At 44.0% G+C, this 23,697-nt stretch overlaps 1 protein-coding gene across 3 annotated transcripts in view; it reads right to left on the bottom strand.

Moving 5' to 3' along the window:
* atp10d (ATPase phospholipid transporting 10D) overlaps positions 1-23,697 on the bottom strand; it is a 320,634-nt gene that overhangs the window by 273,196 nt on the left and 23,741 nt on the right. For 2 of the 3 annotated variants that reach the window (XM_041213647.1, XM_041213766.1), the window contains one exon: positions 13,726-13,906. The exons of the other annotated variant lie outside the window; for it this stretch is intronic. The gene's annotated coding sequence lies outside the window, so the exon portion shown is untranslated. The remainder of the gene's footprint in view (positions 1-13,725; positions 13,907-23,697) is intronic. 3 annotated transcript variants of the gene reach the window in all.

Below are 23,697 nucleotides of genomic sequence, written 5' to 3'. Positions count from 1 at the left end.
GTAAACAAAAGTCTGCCAGACGCACTTTTATGAATGCCAAATCTTTTTAACACTACCATGCAGATAATGGCTCCACATTTCAATTTAATGTGCACTAAGAGTAAATTGAAGCGCTTCAGGCATCCAAGAAGTGCTTTGCTACTAGTAATCAACAGCTCTATTGGCGAGAATTGGCACATCACCCAGAATAAAAAGAAACTGGTCCATATTTCATTCGATAAGGAACTCAAATCGAGGGCAGTCAGAGCTATTCTGACCTTAGTATCATAAAATGATAAAGCAGTTCTGTCCATTGCACCTGTGTCAATTCCTTAGTAGAATTATCCAAATTGTTCCACTCAACTGCTCTTTTCACATAGCCCTGCAAATGTTGTCTTTTTAACTATTTATCCAATTCCATTTTGCAAGTTATTATTTAGTCAGCTTCTAGCATTCTTTCAAGCAGTACAAATTGTAATAACTCACTGCATTGAAAAAAAACTTTGCATCGTCTGTGGGTCTTTTGCCAATTACCTCAAATCTCTGTCCCCTGGTTATCGACCCTTCTATTGCCAGAAATAATTTCTCCTTTTTATTCTGAAAATTATTCATGATTTTAGACAGATCAATCAAATCTACCCTTAATCTTTCCTAAGGAGAATACCCTCATTTCTCTGATCCCTCTATATAACTGAAGTTTTCATCCTTGGTACCATTCCGATAAATCTCCTCTGCACCCTCTCAAGACCTTGACATCATTCCTAAAAAATTGGGGCGCTCAGAATTAATCCAAATACTCCAGCTGAGGCCTAGCCTGTTTATTCAAGTTTCCTATAAATTTCATCAAATCCTTCTGCTTTTCTTGGCTTCAGTTCTTTTATAGATCTAAATATTTCACATTCTCGATGATTAGGTCCTAAATCATCCTAGAAAATGTCTTCTTCATTCTTTGGTTCTAGTTCTGTTGGCTTACCTTCTTTGTCATGCAAGTCTTTGATGTACTCTTTCCATCTATTCTTCCTAAAGTTCCTCAGATGAAACTGTTAAGCAAAAGAAGCATAGAATACCAGCAAGAGATATACACCTTCTTTGTGGATCATGAAAAATCTTTTGATCAGGTGAACTGGCAAAATTTGTTGAATGTGCCGGAGGCAATCAGACTTGACTGGAGTGATAAAAGAATGATTGCAGCTCTGTACCTGGGATAGACTGCTACAGTCAGGACAGCATTGGTGAAACTGTACCTGGTGCAATCAGGTATGGGGTGAGACAAGGCTGTATACTATCACCATTGCTTTTTAACATCTATGCGAAAGCCATGATAAAAGGAGGACTAGATGAAATACAGAAAGGTCTTTGCTGAACGTGGTAGCTGAAGGAAGATTAAAGGGCTGTAGACCAGGGAGAAAGAGAATGATGATGTTATACAACCTTAGATTGAAAATGGAAGGCTTCCAAGAGCAACTGAAGAAGAAAGTGCAAGACCACAAGGTGTGGAGAAATGAGCATAGGACCTGCCCTTAGATAGATCACTACAATTTCCATAGTTTCCTCGCTTTTGTACTCAACACCCTGTAAAGCCAAGGATCCTGTATAACTTTTTAATCAGACTTCTTTCTCAACTTGCCATCTTCAAAGACTTGTGTATTTGCACTCCCAAGTCCTGCTGCTTTCATGTCTTATTAATTATTAGTTTCATTGCCACAAAAGCCACTAATGTGTTTTTGTCTCCATTTACATTTACAAACAAAAATACAATGAAAGGAGGAAAAATTAGAACACATGACAAAATTTAAATACTTCTTCAAATTCTCAAAGTCAAAAATTTTGCAAACTAAGAGGAAGATCAAAAATAGTAATAAAATAAACACCAGGAGAAAGGAGAAGAAAAAAATACTCAATCTCATTCTAATTCAGATTGCCTCTTTAATGCAATTTGTGCTGTCGGCCCGCCCCCTTAGTAATGGGTTGAGTCGAGTCAAACTTTGCTTGAAAGAACAAAAGAACCTGCAATAATGCTACAGAGACTTTAAAGAAAATGGAACAAATACACCCAGCATCCTATGTAGTCAGACAACTGTTCTTTTTAAAAGCAATATTTTTGGTTTCCCAGTAGTTTTACTTGGACTGCAACAATGGATCAATTAGCATTGCAACTTAATTGCCACTATCTTTGCCTCCTATCCTCCCAAACAGCTCAAACAAGATCAGGAATTCAATGTGGTGAATAATTGTGAATAGCGATACCTACTGTACGACCATTACATAACCACAAGTCCAGCTCATCAAAGCTGTTCATGATTACATTTTTAAACTTTTTGAATATTCCTCCCTTTAAAGTTGCAATTTCTTCAAAGTGGATTGTATCCTGCACTCACTCCGTTGACCCTGTCTGAGGAAGGGGTAGATAATCAGATTCACCTTAAGGAATATTCTGAGTGCTATGTTTAGGAACATAGGAACAGGAGAAGACCATTCACCCTGTCGAGCCTGCTCCGCTATACAATACGATCACAGCTGATCAATGCCTTTTACCAACACTATCCCCAGAACCCTTTATGTTATTGTTAATCAGAAATTTAGCAATCTCTATCTTAAACATACTCAATGACAGAGCTTCTACAGCCCTCTCAGGTAGAGAATTCCAAAGATTCACAACCCTGAGTAAAGAAATTTCTCTTTTTGTCGATCCTAAGTGGCTTCCCCTTTATTTTGAAATTAAGTCCCCTGGTTCTAGACTCGCCAGCCAGGGAAAACTTCTTACCTGCATCTACCCTGTCTATTTCTTTAAGTATTTTGTAGGTTTCAATGAGATCACCTCTCATTTTTCAAAATTCTAGAGAATACAGGCTCAAGTTTCCCCAATCTCTCTTCATAAGACAGTCCAGCCATCCCCGGAACAAGTCTGGTGAACCTTTGCTGCTCTCCATCAATGGCAATAATATCCTTTCTGAGGTAAGGGGACCAAAACTGCACACACTACTTCAGGTACAGTCTAACCAAGCTTATATACAATTGAAGCAAGACTTCACTACTCCTGTACTCAAATCCTCTTGCGATAAAAGCTAACATTTCATTGGCCTTCCTAATTGCCTGCTGCACCTGCATGTTAACTTATGGATAAGGACACCCTTTTCACAACTACACTTTCTAATCTCTTCCCATTTAGGGAATACTCTGCATTTCTGTCCCTCCTGCCAAAGTGGATAATCTCACATTTTTCCATATTACATTCCATCTGCCATGTCACTTGCTCACTCGCTAAGTCTGTCCAAATCCTCCCGTAGCTGCTTTACATCTTCCTCACAACACACATTCCCACCTAGCCTTGTATCATTCGTGAACTTGGAAATATTACATTTGTTCCCCACATCCAAATTATTGATTTATATTGTGAACAGCTGGGGCCCATGTACTGATCCTTGCGGTACCCCACTAGTCACAGCCTGCTAATGCGAGAATGACCGGTTTATTCCTACTCTGTGCTTTTTGCCTGTTAGCGAATCCTTAATCCATGCCAGTATATTTCCTCCTATCTCATGTGCTTTTATTTTGCTAATCAACCTCCTGTGGGGGACTTTATCAAAAGCCTTCTGAAAATCCAAGCATACTACGTCCATCGACTCTCCTTCATCAATTTTGTTAGTAACATCCTCAAAAGACTCCAACAAGTTCGTCAAACATGATTTCCCATTCGCAAATCCATGCTGACTATGCCCAATCTAAGTATTCATTTATCACATCCTTTATAATAGATTCTATCATTTTCCCTATTACTGATGTAAGGCCAACAGGTCTGTAGTTCCCTTTTTCTCTCTCCCTCCCTTTTTAAATAGTGGAATGACATTTATAACCTTCTAATCTTGAGGGACCATTTAAAAATCTATAGAATTTTGGAAAATGATCACCAATGCATTCACTATCTCTATAGCAACCTCTTTCAACACTCTGCGATGCAGAATATCAGCTCCCAGGGACTTATCAACTTTCAGTCCCATTAATTTCTCCAATACAACCTTCTTCCTAATACTAAATTCCTTCAACGGCTCATTCTCCCTAGTCCCTTGGATCTCTAAATCTGGGAGATTTCCTATATTTTCCTCAGTGAAAACAGACACAAAGTAATCATTTAGCTTCTCTGCCATTTCTCTATTCCCCATTATGAATTCTCCTGACTCTGCCTGTAATGGACCCACATCTGTCTTAGCTAAAAGCTTCCTTTTTACATACCTATAGAAGCTTTTACAATCATATTCTATTCTCCCTTTCTCTACCAGTTTCTTGATCTTCCTTTGCTGTATTCTAAAAACCTTCCAATCCTCAGGTTTACTACTACTTCTGGCAACTTTATAAGCCTTTTCTTTAAATCTTATACAATCCTTAACTTCCTTTGTCAGCCACAGTTAACTGACTTTTTTGGGGTTTTTACACCTTAAAGGAATATATAGGTGCTGTAAGCTATGTAATAATTCTTTGAGGACTATCCATTGCCTACATACAGTCATGCATTTTAATGTATTTTCCCAATCCTCTTCAGCCAATTTGTCCCTCATGCCTTCATAATTTCCTTTATTCAACGTTAACACCCTTGTTTCAGAGTGAACTACCTTACTTTCAAATAAAATTAAATTCTATCATATTAAAATCATAGTCATAGAGGTCTACAGCACAGAAAAAGGCCCTTTGACCCATTGAGTCTGCGCGAGTCAAACAAGTACCTAACTATTCTAATCCCATTTTCCAGCATTAGGCTCATAGCCTTTTATGCCATGGCATCGCAAGTGCACATCCAAATACTTCTTAAATGTTATGAGGGTTTCTGCCTCTATCACCCTTTCAGGCAGTGAGTTCCAGATTCCCACCAACCTCTGGGTGAAAAAATTCTTCCTCACATCCCCTCTAAGCCTCCTGCTCTTTACCTTAAATCTATGCCCCCTGGTTATTGATCTCTCCACCAAGGGGAAAAGTTCCTTCCTGTCTACCCTATCTGTGCCCCTCATAATTTTATACACCTCAATCATGTCCCCCCTCAATATCCTCTGCTCCAGGGACAATAACCCCAGTGTATCCAATCTTTCCTCATGACTAAAATTCTCCAGCCCAGGCAACATCCCGGTAAACCTGCTCTGCACTCTCTCCAGTGCAATCACATCCTTCCTATAATGCAGAACTGCACATAATACTCTATATAGTTCTAGCATAACCTCCCTGCTCTTATATTCTATGCCTCAGCTAATAAAGGCAAGTGTCCCATATGCCTTCTTAACCACCTTATCTACCTGTCCCGCTACCTTAAGGGACTGGTGGACATGTACACCAAGGTCCCTCTGATCCTCGGTGCTTCCCAGGTTCCTACCATTCATCGTGTATTCCCGTGCCTTGTTTGTCCTGCCCAAGTGCATCACCTCACACTTATACGGATTAAATTCCATTTGCCACTGATCAGCCCATCTGACCATCTCGTCTATATCCTCCTGTAATCCAAGGCTATCCTCTTGTAATCCAAGGCTATCCTCCTGTAATCCAAGGCTATCCTCCTGTAATCCAAGGCTATCCTCCTGTAATCCAAGGCTATCCTCCTGTAATCCAAGGCTATCCTCCTGTAATCCAAGGCTATCCTCCTCACTATTTACCACCCCACCAATTTCCGTGTCATCCGCGAACTTGCTGAGCAACCCTCCTACATTCAAGTCTACATCGTTTATATATACCACAAACAGCAGGGACCCAACACCGATCCCTGTGGAATCCCACTGGACACAGGCTCTTACCTTCATTATCAGTCTCCTTTATCAACCTTAACAAAAGCCTCGTTGAAGTCCAAGTAGACTACTTCAAATGCATTGCCCTCATCTACACACCTGGTCACCTGTTCGAAAAATTCACTCAAATTGGTCAGACATGACCTCCCCTTAACAAAATTGTGGTCAGTCATCCTTGAAGAATATTTTACAACAATGAAAAATGGCTTTTTCATTACATAATGTCTAAAATAATCTGTCCTATAGTCGGCTCCTCAACATACTGCTCTAGAAAGCCATCCCTAACACACTCCAGAAACTCACCTTCCATAGCATTAGTGTGCAATTGGTTTACCCAGTCTATATGCAGATTGAAGTCAACCATGATTACTGTATTGCCCATGCAACATGCTTCTCTCATCTCCTGATTAATACCATGCCCCACATTACCACTATTGTTTTGTGGCCTATAAACAACTCCAACCAATATCTGTTGCCCTTTGCTGTTCCTTAGCTCCACCCAAACAGATTCCACACATTGTTCTTCCGATCTGAGGTCCTCCCTTACTAATGCACTGATCCCATCCCTTATTATCAGCGCAATTTCACCTCCTTTCCCTTCTCGTCTGTCTTTCCTAAACATCAAATATCCTTGAATATTCAATTCCCAGTCTTGGTCATCATGCAGCCGTGTTTCCGTAATGGCAATTATACCATACCCATTTACCTCTATTTGTGCCTTTAGATGATCTACCTTATTGCAAATGCTGCATGCATTCAGAGAGAGTGCCCTTAACTTTGTCTTTTTGACATTGTTCCACATTCGAAACACACTAAATGCTCTGCTTTGTTTCTCCTGCCTTCTAGTCTCACTACTACTTCCTGCTACCAACTTTACTTTCTTCTAATTTGGGCCACCCAAGGTTCCCACCCTTCAGACAAGCTAGTTTAAACCCACCCAAACAGCACTATCAAATCTTCTGGCGAATTTATCAGTCCCAGGCCTGTTAAGATTGTAACCCATCCAGCTTGTATAGGTTCCACTTGCCCCAGAACCGGTCCCAATGCCACAGAAATCTGACGCCCTCCCTGCTAGACCAGTTTTCCAACCATGTCTTTAATCAATCAATCCTCCTTTCCCTATGCTCACAAGCATGTGGCACTGGGAATAACCCTGAGATCACTGTTCTTGAGGTCCTGCTTTTTAATTTCCTTCCTAACTCTCTGAAATCTGCTTATAGGACTTCATCCCTCTTCCTACTTATGTCGTTGGTGCCAATGTGAACAATGACTTCTGGCTGATCTCCCTCCCCCTGAAGGATATCCTGCAGTCACACTTGACATCCTTGACCCTGGCACCAGGGAGGCAACACACTAGCCTGGACAAAAACAGAATTACCTGGAAAAACTCAGCAGGTCTGGCAGCATCGGCGGAGAAGAAAAGAGTTGACGTTTCGAGTCCTCATGACCCTTCGACAGAACTTGCGTTCGAGTCCAAGAAAGAGTTGAAATATAAGCTGGTTTAAGGTGTGTGTGTGGGGGGCGGAGAGATAGAGAGACAAAGAGGTGGAGGGGGGGGTGGGGGGGTGTGGTTGTAGGGACAAACAAGCAGTGATAGAAGCAGATCATCAAAAGATGTCAACGACAATAGTACAATAGAACACATAGGTGTTAAAATTAAAGTTGGTGATATTATCTAAACGAATGTGCTAATTAAGAATGGATGGTAGGGCACTCAAGGTATAGCTCTAGTGGGTTTTTTTTATATAATGGAAATAGGTGGGAAAAGGAAAATCTTTATAATTTATTGGAAAAAAAAAGGGGAAGGGGGAAACAGAAAGGGGGTGGGGATGGGGGAGGGAGCTTACGACCTAAAGTTGTTGAATTCAATATTCAGTCCAGAAGGCTGTAAAGTCCCTAGTCGGAAGATGAGGTGTTGTTCCTCCAGTTTGCGTTGGGCTTCACTGGAACAATGCAGCAAGCCAAGGACAGACATGTGGGCAAGAGAGCAGGGTGGAGTGTTGAAATGGCAAGCGACAGGGAGGTTTGGGTCATTCTTGCGGACAGACCGCAGGTGTTCTGCAAAGCGGTCGCCCAGTTTACGTTTGGTCTCTCCAATGTAGAGGAGACCACATTGGGAGCAACGGATGCAGTAGACTAAGTTGGGGGAAATGCAAGTGAAATGCTGCTTCACTTGAAAGGAGTGTTTGGGTCCTTGGACGGTGAGGAGAGAGGAAGTGAAGGGGCAGGTATTGCATTTTTTGCGTGGGCATGGGGTGGTGCCATAGGAGGGGGTTGAGGAGTAGGGGGCGATGGAGGAGTGGACCAGAGTGTCCCGGAGGGAGCGATCCCTACGGAATGCCGATAAGGGGGGTGAAGGGAAGATGTGTTTGGTGGTGGCATCATGCTGGAGTTGGCGGAAATGGCGGAGGATGATCCTTTGAATGCGGAGGCTGGTGGGGTGATAAGTGAGGACAAGGGGGACCCTATCATGTTTCTGAGAGGGAGGAGAAGGCGTGAGGGCGGATGCGCGGGAGATGGGCCGGACACGGTTGAGGGCCCTGTCAACGACCGTGGGTGGAAAACCTCGGTTAAGGAAGAAGGAGGACATGTCAGAGGAACTGTTTTTGAATGTAGCATCATCGGAACAGATGCGACGGAGGCGAAGGAACTGAGAGAATGGGATGGAGTCCTTACAGGAAGCAGGGTGTGAGGAGCTGTAGTCGAGATAGCTGTGGGAGTCGGTGGGTTTGTAATGGATATTGGTGGACAGTCTATCACCAGAGATTGAGACAGAGAGGTCAAGGAAGAGAAGGGAAGTGTCAGAGATGGACCACGTGAAAATGATGGAGGGGTGGAGATTGGAAGCAAAATTAATAAATTTTTCCAAGTCCTGACGAGAGCATGAAGCGGCACCGAAGTAATCATCGATGTACCGGAGAAAGAGTTGTGGAAGGGGGCCGGAGTAGGACTGCAACAAGGAATGTACCACATACCCCATAAAGAGACAGGCATAGCTGGGGCCCATGCGGGTACCCATAGCCACACCTTTTATTTGGAGGAAGTGAGAGGAGTTGAAGGAGAAATTGTTCAGTGTGAGAACAAGTTCAGCCAGACGGAGGAGAGTAGTGGTGGATGGGGATTGTTCGGGCCTCTGTTCGAGGAAGAAGCTAAGGGCCCTCAGACCATCCTGGTGGGGGATGGAGGTGTAGAGGGATTGGACGTCCATGGTGAAGAGTAAGCAGTTGGGGCCAGGGAACTGGAAATTGTTGATGTGACGTAAGGTGTCAGAGGAATCATGGATGTAGGTGGGAAGGGACTGGACAAGGGGAGAGAGAAGGGAGTCAAGATAACGAGAAATGAGTTCTGTGGGGCAGGAGCAAGCTGAGACGATCGGTCTACCGGGGCAGTTCTGTTTGTGGATTTTGGGTAGGAGATAGAAGCGGGCCGTCCGAGGTTGGGCGACTATCAGGTTGGAAGCTGTGGGAGGGAGATCCCCAGAGGAGATGAGGTCAGTGACAGTCCTGGAAACAATGGCTTGATGTTCAGTGGTGGGGTCATGGTCCAGGGAGAGGTAGGAGGAAGTGTCTGCGAGTTGACGCTCAGCCTCCGCGAGGTAGAGGTCAGTGCGCCAGACAACAACAGCACCACCCTTGTCAGCGGGTTTGATGACAATGTCAGGGTTGGACCTGAGAGAATGGAGTGCAGTAAGTTCAGAGAGAGACAGGTTAGAATGGGTGAGAGGAGCAGAGAAATTGAGATGACTAATGTCGCGCCGACAGTTCTCAATGAAAAGATCGAGAGAAGGTAAGAATCCAGAGGGAGGGGTCCAGGTGGAGGGAGAATATTGGAGATGGGTAAAAGGATCCGTTGAACTGGGAGAGGACTCCTGCCCAAAGAAGTGAGCCCGGAGACGAAGACGGCGGAAGAAGAGTTCAGTATCATGCCGAGCCCGAAATTCATTGAGGTGAGGGCGTAAGGGTATGAAACTAAGTCCTTTGCTGAGCACTGATCGTTCAGCATCGGAGAGGGGAAGGTCGGGGGTATAGTGAATACACGGCTGGGGTTGGGATTGGAAGAAAGGGTGGGGACGGAGGAACAGGCAGGGGTGGGGGGTCCTAGATGGGTGTTGGTGTCGATGAGTTGTTGTAGCTTGCGTTCCTTAGCACTTGAGAGAAAGAGAAAAAGTTTCTTGTTGAGGCGTCGGATGAGCCGAAGGATAAAATGAAACTGGGGGCACGTGCAGCTTTGAAAAAGGGTACGGCGGTGCTGCTGGAGGGAGAGGTCGAGTGTGTTCATATGCCGCCGTACCCTTTTTCAAAGCTGCACGTGCCCCCAGTTTCATTTTATCCTTCGGCTCATCCGACGCCTCAACAAGAAACTTTTTCTCTTTCTCTCAAGTGCTAAGGAACGCAAGCTACAACAACTCATCGACACCAACACCCATCTAGGACCCCCCACCCCTGCCTGTTCCTCCGTCCCCACCCTTTCTTCCAATCCCAACCCTAGCCGTGTATTCACTATACCCCCTGACCTTCCCCTCTCCGATGCTGAACGATCAGTGCTCAGCAAAGGACTTAGTTTCATACCCTTACGCCCTCACCTCAATGAATTTCGGGCGTGGCATGATACTGAACTCTTCTTCCGCCGTCTTCGTCTCCGGGCTCACTTCTTTGGGCAGGAGTCCTCTCCCAGTTCAACGGATCCTTTTACCCATCTCCAATATTCTCCCTCCACCTGGACCCCTCCCTCTGGATTCTTACCTTCTCTCGATCTTTTCAGTGAGAACTGTCGGCGCGACATTAGTCATCTCAATTTCTCTGCTCCTCTCACCCATTCTAACCTGTCTCTCTCTGAACTTACTGCACTCCATTCTCTCAGGTCCAACCCTGACATTGTCATCAAACCCGCTGACAAGGGTGGTGCTGTTGTTGTCTGGCGCACTGACCTCTACCTCGCGGAGGCTGAGCATCAACTCGCAGACACTTCCTCCTACCTCTCCCTGGACCATGACCCCACCACTGAACATCAAGCCATTGTTTCCAGGACTGTCACTGACCTCATCTCCTCTGGGGATCTCCCTCCCACAGCTTCCAACCTGATAGTCGCCCAACCTCGGACGGCCCGCTTCTATCTCCTACCCAAAATCCACAAACAGAACTGCCCCGGTAGACCGATCGTCTCAGCTTGCTCCTGCCCCACAGAACTCATTTCTCGTTATCTTCACTCCCTTCTCTCTCCCCTTGTCCAGTCCCTTCCCACCTACATCCGTGATTCCTCTGACACCTTACGTCACATCAACAATTTCCAGTTCCCTGGCCCCAACCGCTTACTCTTCACCATGGACGTCCAATCCCTCTACACCTCCATCCCCCACCAGGATGGTCTGAGGGCCCTTAGCTTCTTCCTCGAACAGAGGCCCGAACAATCCCCATCCACCACTACTCTCCTCCGTCTGGCTGAACTTGTTCTCACACTGAACAATTTCTCCTTCAACTCCTCTCACTTCCTCCAAATAAAAGGTGTGGCTATGGGTACCCGCATGGGCCCCAGCTATGCCTGTCTCTTTATGGGGTATGTGGAACATTCCTTGTTGCAGTCCTACTCCGGCCCCCTTCCACAACTCTTTCTCCGGTACATCGATGATTACTTCGGTGCCGCTTCATGCTCTTGTCAGGACTTGGAAAAATTTATTAATTTTGCTTCCAATCTCCACCCCTCCATCATTTTCACGTGGTCCATCTCTGACACTTCCCTTCTCTTCCTTGACCTCTCTGTCTCAATCTCTGGTGATAGACTGTCCACCAATATCCATTACAAACCCACCGACTCCCACAGCTATCTCGACTACAGCTCCTCACACCCTGCTTCCTGTAAGGACTCCATCCCATTCTCTCAGTTCCTTCGCCTCCGTCGCATCTGTTCCGATGATGCTACATTCAAAAACAGTTCCTCTGACATGTCCTCCTTCTTCCTTAACCGAGGTTTTCCACCCACGGTCGTTGACAGGGCCCTCAACCGTGTCCGGCCCATCTCCCGCGCATCCGCCCTCACGCCTTCTCCTCCCTCCCAGAAACATGATAGGGTCCCCCTTGCCCTCACTTATCACCCCACCAGCCTCCGCATTCAAAGGATCATCCGCCGCCATTTCCGCCAACTCCAGCATGATGCCACCACCAAACACATCTTCCCTTCACCCCCCTTATCGGCATTCCGTAGGGATCGCTCCCTCCGGGACACCCTGGTCCACTCCTCCATCACCCCCTACTCCTCAACCCCCTCCTATGGCACCACCCCATGCCCACGCAAAAAATGCAATACCTGCCCCTTCACTTCCTCTCTCCTCACCGTCCAAGGACCCAAACACTCCTTTCAAGTGAAGCAGCATTTCACTTGCATTTCCCCCAACTTAGTCTACTGCATCCGTTGCTCCCAATGTGGTCTCCTCTACATTGGAGAGACCAAACGTAAACTGGGCGACCGCTTTGCAGAACACCTGCGGTCTGTCCGCAAGAATGACCCAAACCTCCCTGTCGCTTGCCATTTCAACACTCCACCCTGCTCTCTTGCCCACATGTCTGTCCTTGGCTTGCTGCATTGTTCCAGTGAAGCCCAACGCAAACTGGAGGAACAACACCTCATCTTCCGACTAGGGACTTTACAGCCTTCTGGACTGAATATTGAATTCAACAACTTTAGGTCGTAAGCTCCCTCCCCCATCCCCACCCTCTTTCTGTTTCCCCCTTCCCCTTTTTTTTCCAATAAATTATAAAGATTTTCCTTTTCCCACCTATTTCCATTATATAAAAAAAAACCCACTAGAGCTATACCTTGAGTGCCCTACCATCCATTCTTAATTAGCACATTCGTTTAGATAATATCACCAACTTTAATTTTAACACCTATGCGTTCTATTGTACTATTGTCGTTGACATCTTTTGATGATCTGCTTCTATCACTGCTTGTTTGTCCCTACAACCACACCCCCCCACCTCTTTGTCTCTCTATCTCTCTGCCCCCCACACACACACACCTTAAACCAGCTTATATTTCAACTCTTTCTTGGACTCGAACGCAAGTTCTGTCGAAGGGTCATGAGGACTCGAAACGTCAACTCTTTTCTTCTCAGCCGATGCTGCCAGACCTGCTGAGTTTTTCCAGGTAATTCTGTTTTTGTTTTGGATTTCCAGCATCCGCAGTTTTTTTGTTTTTAACACTAGCCTGGAGTCATGTTTATGACTGCAAAGTGCCTGTCTGATCCCCTGACTATAGAACCCCCTATCACTATTGCCCTTCCATTCTTCTTCCACCCCCCACTGTATAGCTGAGCCATTGGTGGTGCCACAGGTTTGGCTCTGGCTGCTCTCCCCTTAGGAACCATTGCCCTCATCACCGTCAAAAGTGGAAAATCGATTAGCAAGCAGGATAGACTGAGGGAACTCCTGCACCTCCTGCCTGGCTCTCTTAGACTGCCTGGCAGTCACCCATTCCCTCTCTGGCTGTACGCGTCTGATCTGCAGTGTGACCACCTCCCTGAGCATATTATCCACATAGTCCTCTGCCTCAGGGATGCACAACAGTGACTCCAGCCGCCACTCAAATTCCGAAACTTGGAGCTCAAGCTTATGCAGCTGCTGACATTTCCCACAGATGTGTTTGTAAGGGACACATGATGCATCCATGGCTTCACACATACCATAGGATGTACACTCCGCTTGGCTGATCTGCCATCCCTTAACTCTAAAAACTATTTATTATACTTAGAGTAAGTAGAACAAGTAGAATAAATTACTAGTAACTTAACTACACTAATGCCAACTTTATCTTACTTTGGTTTACTTTATTACTTTACTTCACTTTGACTTGATTTAACTTTACTTCCCTATTGCTAGTGTTCCTTACTGAAATTCAAGTAGCTTTTTCTTTATGAGTGACACCTTTTTCTAGTTTTAAGCTATATAAACACACTCCCTAACAGCAACTTCTCACCAACCAATGAACTTACAGTTTTCCTGTGATGTCAATCCTGGATTTTTTTCAAACTCAGCCCGCTGCCCGAGTAGAGGTGTCCCTCGCAGGTCCTGCTGTCTCCGCTCCCAGAAGCTGAGTGAAGACCCCGAGCCTCACCCTCTATTTATCTGCTGCCTGAGTAGAGATGATCCTTGTATGTCTGGCTGTCTCCGTTCCTGGAAGGTGAGTCAAGTTAGCTCAAAGATGATTGTAGCAACATGAGCCAGTTCCCTCCATTACAGTGTACCTTTGTCACTTTTGTCACACACTTGAATCCAACCAAAATGTGCAGTTTGTTATCCAAATGAATAGGAGAAGTAGTGAGATTTCAATGTCTGTGACTGCAAGCATTCAAAATATATCACTGGGAAAATTCTGATGAAATCAATTAGAAGCTTTGCTTTCTGCATCACTGACATTCTAAAATTTTATTAGTTAAGTTTAGCCCAAAGATCTTTAATTGGAGATGGTATAAGAGACAGGGGTTCTCCAAATAACACCAGCATTATTAGTAAACTCATCAAGGATTGACTGCCACAAGAAATGGTGTTGCACTTCCTCAGTTATCAGCAGCTTCTAATTATCTTGCAAGGCAGATTAGTAATATGGTTACAGACCTACATGTTCTCTCTGTGATGAAGTGTCTACATTGGCAACAAGACACAAGCATTTATTACTATAAAGCTGAGTTAGTAAACAAGCCTCTTATGTATTCATCACTTAAAGGATGTGAGAACATAAAATGCAATAGATGTGAACCTATCAATTCATACTTTCTATTTCTGATGGCTATGAAAATTATGGTTAATTGAACTGAACTGTCAGAAACAGACCATGCATTGCACTGGCCATCTGATGAATCACATTATCAAGTATTTCCCATTCAGTCAGGTTAAAGATCTAGAAATAATTGGGTAATATATAATACCTCCCTCTGCAGATCAGCTGTAAAATTGTTAAATACCTCAAACGAAAGAAGGGATAGTTGGAATATAAGTAGGGTTCAAGAAATTAAGTGCTCAAGCTATTAAGTGACAAAAGCTTTAGAGTCAGATTCCTCCAGTAACACTGTGGCTCACTTTGATACTCTGATAGATCAGAAACATTGGGCCAGAATTTGCTGGCGGGGAGCATATTGTGAGATGCCCTTGTTAGACATTTTTCCCCTCAGCTTTCAGCTCAAAATTGTTTGGCATTGCAAATTGCTGGAAGTGTGAGCAGATAATTGAGGGTACCAGGGAATCCATCATCTTGGTACATGACGAGGCAAACAATCTATCTCCTTAAACAATAAGATTTAACAGAAGAACAACAGAGAAGGGAATAGGGTGAATTAGAATCAAAATTGGGTACAGAAAGAGGAAGAGAGGCGCAAATGATTAGACTGAGCGAGAGAAATGAAAAGTAAGAAAACATTTCTAAGATTCAAAACTTTACATTTTGAAAATCTTCAGTAACAATTTACTACCAAAGGAATGAGACTGCCCTTCTGGGCCAGACAGGTTAAGTGGTATTGAAGAATATTATTGTTGCCATTAGAAGGATCCTTATGGGGTTAAGTACCAGCACTGGCTTTCTGCTTCAAGTTAATTCTAAGTTACTATGCAAGTGCAGCAATTTCTTGAAACTCAAGGGGCTAATAATGGCAGACATGCACAGGTGGGCCAGCACTTCGCAACTCGTAAGGTATCTCTTCCTCGCCACAATCTGCTTGACTATTTACGTATTTATAATATTGTATGCATGAAACTTGCTGTTATCAACTGCCCTTAGCATGAAGGCAGCATTTGATGAACTGCAGCATGAAGAATCCCTAGCAAAACGAAAGTCAATGGGAGTCAGGGAAAAAATTCTCAATTGGGGTGGAGTCATACTTATCACAAAGGAAGATGGTTGTGATTGTTGGAGATTAATCCTCTCAGTTCCAGGACATCACTGCAGGAGTTATTCAGGGTAGTGTCTTAGGCTCAACCACCTTCAGCTACATCATCAACGAACCTCCACCAACATTAGGTCAGAAGTGGGGATGCTCATTGATGATTGCTCTGTAATATTTATGACTCCTCAGATACTGAAGCAGTAAATGCCCACATGCAGCAAGACCTGGACAATATTCAGGCTCAAGCTGATAAGTGGTGTTACGATCCCAGGCCAGGTCCCTAAGTTGTTGGTAAGGTCTGGTTAGGAACCAATAATGCTTCGTCTAAAAGTAGACAAAGTTTCAGATTCAAGACACTTGCAAATAGAATAAAACCATGAGATTCCATGGGTTTTGAATAAACAAAAATGAACTTTACTATACGAGGTCAAAGATCTAACAAGGAATTCTCTGCAAGTCACTCCAACTCAGATGGTATCAACGACAGCCCACCTTGCAGGGTTACAATCTCATCTCTGAGGATTCCTGAGTACTCACTCAAACACAAACTCACAAGCTCAACTTCAGCTCTTCGGCCATGCCAAGCAGAACACTACTACTCCAAAGGGATACCTTCACCCTAACAACTCGCAGCATGAAGTCACCAATCTTCTGCTGCCCTCTTCAATCGCCAAGGCTTCTCCTGAGCCCTCCTCACCTAATGTCTGCTAATCCCAGGCATTTTCCTACTTTTTAAGTACTTTTTGACGCTCCCAGTCACATGACACAGCTTTTCACACTGTTTTCCCTTTCTGTGCAGGCATGCTTGGCCCATCCTCAGCCCAAACAACTAACACCACTGAATTGCACATACACAGACTGGGAGCAGGCTACACATGTACAAAAACTCTGAGGTCTGTTGGGGTTTGGACTTCCCAATCTTCCACCCTCTGACAAGATAAATGTAGCTTTCACAACAGTGGCAAGTAACTTTTGTGTCACACATGTGCCAGGCAATGACCATCTCCAACAAGAGAGAATCTAAAAATTGCTCCTTGATGTTGAACAGTATTACCACCATCAAAATCCTGGAATTCACCATTGATCAGAAACCTGCCTGGACCAGCCATATGAATACCGTGGTTGCAAAGTTAGAGATTGGGAATTCTGTGCCAAGTAACTCACTTCCTGACTCCCAAAGCCTAGCCTCCATCAAAAAGGCACAGGTCAGATGTGTGATGGAATACTCTCTGCTTGCTTGAATGAGTACAGCTCCAACAACACTCATGAACATCCAGGACAAAGCAGCCTGCTTGTTTGGCACCCATCCAGCAACTTAAAAGTTCACTCCCTCTACTAGCAGTGCACGTGACAGCAGAGTGCACCATCTACAAGATGCACTGCAGCAACTCGCCAAGGCTCCTTCAATAGCACCTTTCAGAACCAGGGTCTCTACCACCTTAAAAAACAAGAGCAGCAGATGTATGGGAACATCACCACCTGAAAGTTCTGCTCCAAGTCACCAACATACTGATTTGAAACTTTATCACCATCCCTTCTTCATCGCTGGGTCAAAATCCTAGAACTCCCTTCCTAACAGCACTGCAGGTGCACCTATTTTAGGTCTCGAGGTAGCCCAGGTGCGCAGTGGTCTTCCGCCTGAACGTTCCCCTGTTCAGATGGGATTCCACATTGGCCCCGAGCCCTCCCTCGGGTGCCGGTGCCCCGCAACATGAACCGCTTCGGGGACATGCCCTCCGTGTCATTTGGCACGGCGCGGAGGAACTTTCGGTATGGACTGCTGCTGCACACCTTTCATTTTCTCGCCCTTGCCTGCTGCCCGGACACGCCCTGGCATGCCTTGTTGCCGTTGCAGCCGGGTGTCCCTGGAGAGGGAGCACGCGGTGTCTGCCGGCACCCTCAAGGCCTTCCATGCCCGATGGGCACCACGGGAACTGGGGTGTTTTATCGACCCCTTTAATCACATTTTGGTTTAATGTCTGTAAGTTTCCTTTAGACTTTGTCCTTGGTTTTACAGCTGACCTGACTTAGGGGCTGTGTTTATTTTATCCCTTATTTTGTTCATTTAGTTTAATTGTTTAACTCCAAAAGAGTTACAACACATGGACTGCTGAAGTTAAGAGGGCTCAGTGCTCACCACCACCTTCTCAAGGATAATTAATGGGAAATAAATGCTAACCTTGCCAGTGACACATACACCTCATGAATGAACAAAAAAAAATCCTCGCAAGTTCTGAGCCAGTGTGTTTGATCACTTGCCCATACTGAAATAGCTAACCTCAGCCAAGGAGGGCAGCATGATCCTTCAGTGAATGGTACCATACACTGGGATCAAACAGTCTACAGACATTATATAGGTTTGCCCATCTAAAATACCCAGAGGACAAAATGCTGAAGAGTGGTCTAAGAAACTATTTGCAGCAGGAGTTATTTCAGAAGATACCAAGAAAAAGAGATGTGGAAATTTTTTTTCTCTGAGGGTCATGCAGCTTTGGAACTCTGCCACAGGTGGTGGAGGCGGGGTCATTGAATATTCTTGCCTAACAAGAACCTAAGGTTATCTGGGGTAGATGGGAATGTGGAATTTAAAACACAAACAGATAAACTATGATCTTATTGAATGGCAGAGCAGGCTCGAGGGGCCAAATTGCTTACTTTGGCTCCTATTTCATTTGTTCATAAGTAGCCCCAAACCCCTACCCCCCTGCCTTTTTAAAGTTTATATTTTCCAAACGTTGATGCACTTCCCTTTAAAGGGTTAAAATGCTTGCGGCTTTCTTCCTGCCTTTCACTATTCATCTCCAGAGCCCTCACTCACAGTGAGGGTTTGGGAGAGAGAAGCTGTGAGCAGGAGCTGAAGGTTCGGTTAAGAGTCTGCAGTGGCCAGGAAGCAGGAGAGACTGCAAACGGAGGGTTGGCAGTGAGATGTAGGGTCAGGGAGCAGCAGAGGCTGCAAGGGAGAGGGTTGGTGAGAGAAACAGTTCACAGAGACCGAGAGAGTCAGGGAGTGGGATAATTGGAGAGACCAAACGTAAACTGGGCGACCGCTTTGCAGAACACCTGCGGTCTGTCCGCAAGAATGACCCAAACCTCCCTGTCGCTTGCCATTTTAACACTCCACCCTGCTCTCTTGCCCACATGTCTGTCCTTGGCTTGCTGCATTGTTCCAGTGAAGCCCAACGCAAACTGGAGGAACAACACCTCATCTTCCGACTAGGCACTGTACAGCCTTCCGGACTGAATATTGAATTCAACAACTTTAGGTCTTGAGCTCCCCCCTCCATCCCCACCCCCTTTCTGTTTCCCCCTTCCTTTTGTTTTTTTTCCAATAAATTATATAGATTTTTCTTTTCCCACCTATTTCCATTATTTTTAAATATTTTTAAATCTTTTATGCTCTCCCCACCCCCACTAGAGCTGTACCTTGAGTGCCCTACCATCCATTCTTAATTAGCACATTCGTTTAGATAATATCACCAACTTTAACACCTATGTGTTCTTTTGTCCTGTTGTTTGTGACATCTTTTGATGATCTGCTTCTATCACTGCTTTTGCCTACAACCACACCACCCCCCTCCACTTCTCTCTCTCTCTCTCTATCTCTCCGCCCCCCACACACACACCTTAAACCAGCTTATATTTCAACTCTTTCTTGGACTCGAACTCAAGTTCTGTTGAAGGGTCATGAGGACTCGAAATGTCAACTCTTTTCTTCTCCGCCGATGCTGCCAGACCTGCTGAGTTTTTCCAGGTAATTCTGTTTTTGAGTGGGATAATTGGCAAGCAGGAGGTTTGAAAAGCAGAATCAGCAGTGAACAGGAGAGTCAGTGAGTGAGAGTTAAATATAAAGAGTATAGTTCTTAGGAATTTAGTAATGTAAAGCATTTCAACTTACAAAGTATAATGTTTTAATGTTTATTTTTGCTGAGATAGGTCCTATAGAATCTAACTACAGCTTTTACATTGATTATAATGGAAAAATCTGATTCACTTAAAGTTGTTTCACTTGAAGTTACACTTTTCAGCACACAAGTACAACATTAAGCAAGGACTTACTCTATATAATCTCCTGACTCCACTGAACTCCTGTGTCAGAAAATATCTCCTAGGTCCAAAAATCTTCAGAAATACCTGGAAAAATTCAGCAGGTCTGGCAGCATCGGCGGAGAAGAGCAAAGTTGATGTTTCGAGTCCTCATGACCCTTCAACAGAAGTTCTCTCCAGTACGCCTGAAGGTGTACACTGCTCTTGGGGTACAATATCACACATGTTAGGCATACAATGCTCAAGTAGGCATGTTTTATGTATAAACCCAGTGGTGGCAGGCTGCTCAACAATTGGGAGGGTGAGTCACTACAACACAATCCACACTTGTTCACCTTCTAGCAGGAATCACTAAGTAGTGATCCGGAGCAAGAACCATGGCTGACCATTCTCTCGCAATTCTGGTACCAATACTGGCTTTAAAGAGATACAAAGACTTACATTCATATAGTGTCTTTCAAGGTCTCAAGACATTCCAAAGCTTTCATAGTCAATGAAGTGGTTTCAAAGTCACTATTATAAAGTGGAAAATGCAGCAGTCAATTTGCACACACTAAGCTCCCACAAACAGCGACAAAGTATATGCCCAGATCATTTGTCTTGGGTTTTGGTTGAGGGATAAATTTAGGACTGGATATCAGGAGAACTCTTCCTGCTCTTCTTCAGTTAGTTAGTGCCATGGGGTCTTTTGCAACTACCTGAGGGACAGATATAGCCTGTGTTAATATCTCACCTGAAAGACAGCATCTCTGACAGTGCAGCAGTCTGAGTACTATACAGCACTGTGTATAGATTATGTGCTCAAGATTCAGTAGTGGAGCATGAACACTCAAAGGTGAGAGTACTAACACTAAGACCAAACTGATACCTTGACTTTCTGCTCCCCAAAATATCCCTGACTTCATTTTCAAATTCTATGGCCTCACTTTACTTACCTGTTCTTCAGCCCTAATTCCCAGCCCACACTCTCCACATCTGACTCCAGTTCACTACATGATCCCACTTTTCCTCTATTCCATCATTAATGGCAGAAGCTTTAGGCATCCTCTTCCTTTATCCTTCTGCCCCATTACCTCTCCACAAATCTCCTCAAAACTTATATCTTTGATTGCACCTTTGCCCATCTTCTATAATCTTCTCTATTTCTTGCTCCATATCCTCTGATCTCCTATAAAGTGCTGCTTCAGGATTTAATATTTTTAACATAAGGTGGTGTTACACAAGCTTTGGCTGTACTGCCACTCCAGCTGTGATCAGCTTGGACCCTAAGGCTCACTGATCTGTAGAGATTACTTATAGAATAGCTTTACCAAGCATTAAGGGATCTTTTTTCAGAATCTTTTTGGCAGTTATTTGGCAAGATAAAAGACACATCAAATACAGTCCCTCCAGCCAATAAATTCCTCAGTCTGAAGTTCACATCCAAGTCAGCTTTGTCCTCATGAGTCAAAGGAAGTGTTAGTGAAGCAATGTAGTTGGAAAAACTATAATCATAAGGTAGATAATACTTAACAAAATATTGTGCAGAGGTCAAAATCTAACTAGCTCAAAATGTATTGACCAGAGTAAAATGTAGCACATAGAATATTTTGCATAACCCAACACTGCCACTTAATTTTGTTGAGATACTTGCACTAAATGCAGATAAGAAAATGATGCCAGTCAGACGACCAGACTTTGCTCAGCAGATCTGACAGCACCTGTGGAGAGAGAAATAGAGCTAATGTTTTGAGTCAGCACGGCTCTTCTTCAGAGGTCATGCATGCTCAAAACGTCAACTCTGTTTCTCTCTCCACAGATGCAGTCAGATCTGCTGAGATTTTTCAGCAATTTCTGTTTTTATTTCACATTTCCAGTATCTGCAGTATTTTGCTTTTAACCAGACTTTGCTATCTGTTACCAGGTGTACAATAATAATTTAATATCAAATACAGACTTAACTTATAATATTACTGATCATCTCAATAGACATTTTTGGACATGCTTATCACCATGGTAGAATCTCATACTTGTAGCAGATATATTTTTTAAACAATAACTCACAAAGAATTACTGAACAATCTACACCCCAACCTTACATTAAGATGGTCACTTAGTGGGCATCTGGCAAGTACATACAATACCGGAGAAGTGAAGAGCAATTTTAAAAAAAGCCCAAGTCCTGAGTTGACATTTATAAACAACTGAAGTTTCACTCTTTATATATATATATATATATATATATATATGTAGATGTGAACTATTTTCCATGAAGAGAAGAGAAAGCTGAAAGGAGAATTGATAGAAGTATTCAAAATCATGAGGGGTCAGAGTGGATAGGGAGAAACTGTCCCCACTTGCGAAAGGATCAAGAAGAAAAGGGCACAGATTCAAAGTAATTAGTAGAAGAAGCAAAAGTGATATGAGAAGAAACTTAATCACACAGCAAGTAGTTAAGGTCTGGAATGCATTCCTTGAGAGTATGCTGGAGGCAGTTTCAATCAAAGCATTCAAAAGGGAGTTAGATTGTTACCTGAGAAGGAAGAAGGTACAGGGTTACGGGAAGAATTCAGAAGAAGGGCACTAGATTAACTACTCTTTCGGACAGCTGTGCATACACAATGGGCTGAATGGCCTCCATCTGCTCTGTAATGATTCTGTGATGTACATACACACACAGACACAAAATCTCAAACTATGATGGCTTGCTGTCCCTAAAACCACTGCAGGCTTTTATCCTACATGTCCAAAAGGTTCCCCATACTCTGGGGGAAAAAAAACTATCCCTATCTAGACGACCAGACTAAATGAAAGCCAAATATTGAAACCAAATAACTTCTGCTTCCTGATTCGAGAGGTAAGCTTTTTCAAAAAAGTTTCTGGTCTGAACTGGATTGTAAAGAACAACTTGCAAGGTTGGTTCAAAGTAACATTTTCCCTGCTCTGGCCAGGTCTACACTGGAATATGGCAGCATTTGTATTCCCCTCCTGATTCCTATGCTTATCTTACAAAGGTCACTTAACATTCACATTGCAAGTACTTATTCTACAAACATTTTTTCCCCTAAATGTTTTTCAGTCTAAAAAACTTTGAGTAAACTCAGCAAATCCTGTATTATGACAGTATAGGGAATACAATTGGTTTCATGAGTCATTGAAGGATCTTCCAGAACCAATGTATGAAAATCTATTAATTTCAGAAGAGCCACAAGGCCCCTATAAAAGTAGACAGGGTGGGGATGCATAGCCTATTTTCCTCTAAAAAAAAAACATTTTATGCATTAAATTTTGCAAAAACAGAACAGTTCAAATTTGACATTACATATATTGCAACAGGAGGTGGCGATGATGTAATGGTATCGTTGCTGGACTGGTAATCCAGAGATCCAGGGTAATGCTCTGGGGTCTCGGTTTCAAATCCTGCCACGGCAGATGGTGGAATTTGAATTTAATAAAAATCTGGAATTAAAAATCTAATGATGAAACTATTGTCGATTGTTGTAAAAACCCAACTGATTCGCTAATGCCTTTTAGGGAAGGAAATCTGCCATCTTCACAGCAATGCAGTTGACTCTTAAATGCCCTCTAAAATGGCCTAGCAAGCAACTCAGTTGTACCAAACTGCTACAGTCACAAAAAAGGAATGAAACTGCATGGACCACCCGGCACCCTAAGCGCCAGAAACAACAATGGCAAACTCATTCCCGTCGACCCTGCAAAGTCCTCCTTACTAACAATTACTGAGCTGTCTCACAGACATAGTCATCCTCACAGATTCATATCCCTCAGATAATGTCCCAGACACCACTATCACTGGCAGGACAGACCCAGCAGGGGTGGCGGCACAGTGGTACACAGTTGGGGGGGTGCGGAGTTGCCCTGGGAGTCCTCAACGTCAACTCCAGACCCATGAAGTCTCATGGCATCAGGTCAAACCTGGGCAAGGAAACCTTCTGCTGATTACCACGTACCACCCTCCCTCTTCTCCATGTTGAATACCACTTGGAGGAAGCAGAATGTACTTTGGGTGGGGGACTTCAATGTCCGTCAACGAGAGTGGCTCGG

This window comes from Carcharodon carcharias, chromosome 1 (genome assembly GCF_017639515.1).
Source record: "Carcharodon carcharias isolate sCarCar2 chromosome 1, sCarCar2.pri, whole genome shotgun sequence".
In the NCBI taxonomy this organism is placed as follows: domain Eukaryota; kingdom Metazoa; phylum Chordata; class Chondrichthyes; order Lamniformes; family Lamnidae; genus Carcharodon; species Carcharodon carcharias.
The sequence above is the reverse complement of the archived record's forward strand: the minus strand, read 5'-3'. Positions and strand labels throughout refer to the sequence as shown.